The following is a 6,797-nucleotide window of genomic DNA, read 5'->3' on the forward strand; positions in this document are numbered from 1 at the left end:
ACTTTCCCTACACCCCCAAGAATAATGTTCCCATCTTTGGTTAATTACCAGAGACATGCCCGCCCACAGATCATCTGCAGTGGATATCAGTGCCAATCTGGTTGACTCTCCTGACCTTCTCCCACCCACCCACTAGGCAATGAGTGCTCAATAAACAAACTCTTTTTGATTTGAACTGAGCACTACGACAATGAGAAGGCAGATCTCCTGAGTAAATATTATCTTATAGATTCCAAACAAAAAGGGAGTAATTTCCCCTTTGTTGTAAAGTATTAGGAACATTAAGTATGAAGCATCTTTAAAATCTTGGGGCGCCTGGGTGGCGCAGTCGGTTAAGTGTCCGACTTCAACCAGGTCACGATCTCACGGTCCGTGAGTTCGAGCCCCGCGTCGGGCTCTGGGCTGATGGCTCGGAGCCTGAAGCCTGTTTCCGATTCTGTGTCTCCCTCTCTCTCTCTGCCCCTCGCCTGTTCATGCTCTGTCTCTCTCTGTCCCAAAAATAAATAAACGTTGAAAAAAAAAATTTTAAATCTTAATATACTTTGACCTAGTAAGCTTAAGCTTTGAGAATTTATCTTAAGAATCTTAAATGAAGGAAAAGCTTCATGCGCAAAGATTTTCTTCCTGACATTATTGTAATGGCAAGAAAAAAACAGAGAAAGGAAGCAAACAGCTTAAATATCCCAGTATGGGAGAATACCCATGAAAACTCCATTCTTAAAAATCATTTCCCCGGGAGAGTATAGATACATGGAGGTGGGTGGGACGGAGAAGGGAAGACACCCCGTTTTTTTTTTTTTAAAGATTTTATTTTTAAGTAATCTCTACACTCAACATGGGGCTCAAACTCACAAACCTGAGGTCAAGCGTTGCATGCTCTGACTGAGCCAGCCAGCTGCCCTGAAATGCCCCCTATTTAATAGGAGTCATGTGGTCCTAACTCAGAAGGGAAAGGTACACTCACAAATATGAAATGCGTTTTAACAATGCACTAGATTTCTTCCTCGAACAGGGAGGGATGTCTTTCTAGATTTGGAATCTCTCTTGTTACAGTCCAGTGAGGGACAGCACTGGGTACAGTGGCTTTTCAGAAATCCACAAACCTGGGAGTCACAGATTCTGCATCCCTTTTCTCTATAATGGTAACTTTTGTGGTTTAAGATCCAAGTTTGTTTGTTTGTTTATTAACTTATTTATAAAGTAGGCTCTCTGCCCAACTTGGGGCTTAAACTCACAATCATGAGATCAAGAGTTGCATGCTCTACTGGTTGAACCAGCCAGGTGCCCCTAAGATCCAAGTTTAGATTGGAACTATCTGTACTTGCCGCACAATCTTTCTGTAAACCTAAAACTGCTCTAAAAAATGAAGTCTATGATTTTTTTTTTTTAATTGAAGAGGAAAAAAAAGATCCAAGCTTAGTAGCTGTGTGTATTTTATCTTCCTGCCATCAGCTGAAGCTATCAGTCCAAGGTAGAGGTGGGTGATTGGTAGGGATTTTGAGAAAAATTCACCAGTCATCTTGCTTTATGCTTCACATATGATTAAAGGGAAAAGAATCCCAGCTGAGCCACTGTTCTCTAACGTCATTTTGCTGCACTTGGGAGGTCTCTGGGGAAGCAACTGACGGAAGACATACCAACAAAGAACAGGTTCAACAAGAAGGAGCCTTGGAGGCAGAATTACTGTTTTAACAATCCTTTCATTTTAATGCTCTCGATTTGCTCAAGATGGCCATTGGTTCGGTGGAGGGCAGGCAATGATGGTCCCTGGGTTAACACATTAGGCATATGGGGCTAGAGTCTGATTCATGGTTTATTGATGGTTATCTGTCATCAGTACACCCAGTGGACAAAGCCTAAAATGCAATTATGGCTGGGATAAAACATAGTCCAAGTTATTGACAAGGCAAACCATCATTTTGTTACCCCATCTTTACTGGTATTCTCACCAAGAACATTTTCACACCTACACAATTCAATGGTGACTGTTTCATTAATATGTATACTCTGTGATCCAACCCAACTTATTTTCCAACTGCCATTCAGATAGAGATAAAAAAGCTTGGTCTTCTTTGGTCTTTTAAAAGCACTGCGTCCCCTTCCACTCCCCCACCCGGAATACAGAGTTGGGTAACTGTTATTTGTTCTAACGGTGCAATTACTTAAAAATGGTGCTCTGAAAAGAAGAAACTAGATGCACAGCAATTAAAAAATCAGTATTTTATTTTACTTTATTTATTTATTTATTTAGTTAGTTAGTTAGTTCTGAGAGAGCGAGAGAGACCAACCACAATTGTGCAGGGGCAGAAAGAGAAGCAGACAGAGAATCCCAAGCAGGCTCCATGCTGTCAGCACAGAGCCTGATGTGGGTCTCCATCTCACAAACCATGAGTTCATGACCTGAGCCAAAATCAAGTGTCGGACACTTAACCAACTGAGCCATCCAGGCGCCCCAATTAACAAATATTTATGAAGCACCTGCTATGTGTTCAACACTATGACTTTTAGAATGTGTCCACTCTCAAGGGGGCTTGTGATTTTGGAGAGAAGACTAGATTGAATGCATGACTGAACCAACAGCACCATATAAAATATAATCTATATGTTACTAAAGTACTGAGTACTAAAAGGTATGCTTCAGACAAGAGTATTCCCGTCCAAATTCAGCAAGGAGGAAGCTCAGCAATGGCCCATAGTAGTCTGGGCTCAGGATCATTATTTAACCAGCAAGGATGATTCAAAAGATTGGCCATTTTGGTGTGGCATGGAAAGAAGCCCCTCCATGTGCCTGCACAGTGTGGTCCAGAGACACCTGAGGCTGGGATATAACTTATGGCTGCTGGAGTTTCTGTCTAGGGGGCCTCAGAGAACTGTCTACCAGTGCTGGGAGTGTTGGGGTAAGTGATGACCCCAGACTCACTTCTGAACTGACCGTGGTTTTGGAGCCGAATTGGAGCCCCATATGGTAATAGCAGGGGAAGTGAATTGCATTGACTTAATTCTCATCAAATGCTCCACTGGCCATTGGATTTAGAGGGTATTAAGGCTGAGTAAAGGAAACTCATCTATCAGGGTTAGGCCAGTTTGTCTTAGCTACTGGGTAAACTTCAGTGCTTCCCCAGAGAATGTTCCCTGGTGGACAATATCATTAGGCTTTTCAGCACAGAATGGAAAACTGTTTTCCCAAAGCCAGCGGGAGTAGCAAAGCAAACTAAAGGCAAAGGTTTCCACCCACAAGTGTCTGAGAAAATTCTGTCTTCAATGAGGTGGTAATGATGTGTGCAGAGCTACAGGAGGGGTGGAGAGGGGTGAGGGATGGGGCAGGGGAGCACCAAAGAACGTCTCTGTGAATCTCAGCAGACCTTTCTAGTTGCGCCATTTTCTTTTCTTTACACTGCCCTCTCTCCTTGAATTGCCAGCTCACTTACCTTCGAGTGTATTGGGTTTGAGTTTTAAAGGGCTTTACGTAGACAATCGGACGAAGGGTCTCTCAGAGGGACTCTTCCCTTTGCTGGTAAACTGGGGAAAATATTGTCATGACCCAGCAACCCTATAGTGTCTTAGAACTGGGGAGGGGCCACTGAGTTAGGGGAGGACGGGGCAGGGACAAATAAAGCTCTGGGTGGTGGGAGACAGCTTAGATCAGAGCCGAAGATGGGTGGTGGACAAGTGGCTTCCCTCAGCATCATCTGTGGGTTATCTACAGGTCCTGCATGTTATCTACAGGTCCCTGGACAGTAACCAAGGGAAGCTGGCAAGCACTTGGGTAAGGCCAGGGCTCCCAAGAGGGCTGTAGAGTTTCTAACAGAGGGAGGACCACTCCCACCTTGGAGAGGAATAAGGACGCGAGTGGGGGTCCTTGGGAGGCCAGGAAGCAGGGGTAGAAAAGAACGCCACATGGTGAGCCATCTTGAGGGAGCCGATTCAAAAAAGCGGGGCATTCGTGGTGTCAGCAACAGGGGCTTGCCTGTTTCCTACATGAGTTACTGAATATGTTTCTCTATATTAGTTCAAATTAATTAAACTCCTAAACAGATCTCTCTGCCAAAAAGGCTTCCAAGATAGGTGCCTGGAGAAAGTTCAATGTAATGGTCATTCCCAGTTTGAGCACACAGAAACAATGGGTACGACTCCCAGATCGCTCAGTCTGGCCCCTTCATGGTTGAACTAGCACAGAAGGCACACCACACCCCTCCAGAGTTGTTTTGTTTTTTTTTTTCTTAAAAAAAAAAAAAAGTCTCAGGAAGTAGATGTTTTTAGTTAGAAGAAGAATCAAGTACAAAGAAGAAATTAGCAACCACCCATAAGATGTTATCCATATCTTAATCCCCTAGTCTTTCTAGCACGGGACAGACACGATTTTGAAAACCTAACTTCATACAAAATCCAGTGCCATTTCATCATTCACAAAAAATGACAACTCAATATCTCAGCAAGATATGTTGATCCTTGTTTTTTCATGTTAGACTACCTGCCCCTGAAACAACCTTTTAAAAATGTTTTTTTGGGGGCCGTACAGTTCTATCAATTTTAACACGTGGATGTGTTCCTGGAACCACCACTACAATTAAGATACAGAACAGTTTGAGCAGCCCAAAAAACTAATTTATAATCACACCCTCCCCAGGCCTCAACCCCTGGCAACCGCTGATGCCAGGGTGGTATCTCCATCCCTTCAGTTTTTTTTTTCTTTTTAAGAATGTTATACAAACGGAATCCTATAGATTTTAACCCTTTGAAACTGGCTCCTTTCACTCAGTATAATGCCTTTGAGATTCATCCAGTTGTGGCGCAAATCAAAGTTGTGGCACAAATCATTCCTTTTTATCGCTAAGCAGTATTCCATCGTGTGGACGCACAACAATTTGTTGATCAATCCTCTTGTTTCTAGCCTGGGGCAATTACGAACGGAGCTGCTGAAAGCATTTGTGGACGGGCTTTTGTGTGAATGCATATTTTCATTTCTCTAGGGTACGTACCCAGAAGTGGGATGGCAGGGCGGTAAGGCTTCTGTAGAAGCAGATGTATCAACACCCCCGTAGTGGATTCAGATTCACAGCATGCCCAGAAACCTCTGAATGTGACCTTACTTGGAAATGGAGTCTATGCAAATAGAATTAGTTAAGGATTGCTACGGACTGATATCTGTGATTCCACCGTTCCTGGCCCAAAATTCCTCTGTTGAAACCTAATGCCCCATGGGATGATGTTGGGAGGTGGGCTTTGGGGAAGTGATTCGATCATGAGGGTGGGGCCCTCATAAACGGACTAGTGCTCTGCAAAAAAGACCCCACAACGCTCCCTAGACTCTTCTACCACGTGAGCTTACAGGAAGAAGCTGCGGCCTGCAACTCAGAATTCAACCTAATGGTTGGGTTCTGAACCCACTCTTACCCTGGATCTCCTGCCTCCAGACCGTGAAATGAATTTCTGTTGTTTATAAAGTTCCCGGTCCGTGGACCGAAAACGATCTTGGATTTAGGATGGCCCCTAAATCCCGTTGACTAGTGAGACAGAGAAACACATGAGGAGATCATATAAAGCCAGGCAGAGATAGAAGTGATGCTGTTGCAAACCAGGGAATGCCTGGAGCCACCAGAAGCTGGAAGAAGCAAGGAAAAAGTGGCCTGTGGTGATCTCGGACAATGGTTCACTCTTCACTTGACCCCGAAGACCAGACAAAAATCATGCAAGTCAAGAAGTTCAAATCTTCGTGTTCGCTTTAAGAACACACGTGACACTGCGCAGGCCCTCACGGAGTATGCATCTCCGAAAAGCCACCAATATCTGAAAGATGTCACTTCACAGAAGCAGTGTGTGGCACTTTGTCACTACAACTGGTGGAGCTGGTAGGTGTGCCCAGACCAAAGAGTGGGGCTTGGACACAGGGTCGGTGGCCCAAAAGGAGGGCTGAATTTTTAGTGCACCTGCTTAAAAATGCAGAGAGTCATGCTGAACTTAAGGGTTTAGATGCAGATTCTCTGGTCATTGAGCACATCCTGGTGAACAAAGCCCCCAAGATGTGGGATAGAATTTACAGGGCTCATGGTCGGATTAATCCATACATGAGCTCTTCCTGCCATACGGAGACGATCCTTACCGAAAAAGAGCAGATTGTTCCTAAACCAGAAGAGGAAGTTGCACAGAAGAAAAAGATATCCCAGAAGAAACTGAAGAAACAAACTTATGACCCGGGAGTAAATTCTGCGTAAAATAAATGCAAATAAAAGTAACAAAAAGAAAAGAAAAAGAAAAAGAAAAAGAAAAAGAAAAAGAAGCAAGGAAAGATTCTTCCCCAGAACCTTCATAAGGGAGCAAGGCCTTGGCCCACGCTTTGATCTCAGACTTCTGGACTCCATAACTGTGAGGGAATACCTTTCTGCTGTAATCTCAAGCCACCCAGTCTGTGGTCATTGGTTATGGCTGCCCTAGGACACTAATACAACTGTCCGCTCTTTGGGGAGGAGTGGGGGGAAGGGGTAGATCTCTTTCCTTTCTCAAGTTCAAGATGAAACTCCCTGGAGTTGAAAAAGCTGGCTTTCCAAGAGGCCCCGCTGTTCTGAACTTCCATGACTGAAGGCAATCAGGCCTTCTTTGTTCTGTTATTAAATGCGTGCGGTCAGTAGAAAAAGGTTAGAGAATGAAAAGCAAATCTGAGCACAGGAAGTGTGGACGTCAGACTAGTGACAAAGACTCACCCCCTTTCACCCAACTTTCACCCTTGGGTCCTCTTTTTGACTAGGCCTCACCTCGGTCTCTGTTCTTGGAGGTTTTTTTTTTTTTTTTTTTTTTTTTTT

General features: G+C 44.1%; 1 protein-coding gene, 1 long non-coding RNA gene and 1 pseudogene across 7 annotated transcripts in view; 2 read left to right on the top strand and 1 right to left on the bottom strand.

Annotated features, from left to right (window-relative positions):
* The window catches only part of PITPNC1 (phosphatidylinositol transfer protein cytoplasmic 1), a 273,382-nt gene that overhangs the window by 55,415 nt on the left and 211,170 nt on the right, over window positions 1-6,797 (bottom strand). The gene's annotated exons all lie outside the window — the stretch shown is intronic.
* On the top strand, window positions 5,548-6,282 carry LOC121015297 (60S ribosomal protein L17-like; annotated as a pseudogene).
* The window catches only part of LOC121015298 (uncharacterized), a 2,459-nt gene continuing 2,032 nt past the window's right edge, over window positions 6,371-6,797 (top strand). The window contains exon 1 of the long non-coding RNA XR_005783740.1: window positions 6,371-6,769. This is a non-coding gene — a long non-coding RNA (uncharacterized LOC121015298). The remainder of the gene's footprint in view (window positions 6,770-6,797) is intronic.

Source organism: Herpailurus yagouaroundi, unplaced genomic scaffold, assembly GCF_014898765.1.
Source record: "Herpailurus yagouaroundi ecotype Mexico unplaced genomic scaffold, PumYag 206, whole genome shotgun sequence".
NCBI classification, from domain to species: Eukaryota; Metazoa; Chordata; class Mammalia; order Carnivora; family Felidae; genus Herpailurus; species Herpailurus yagouaroundi.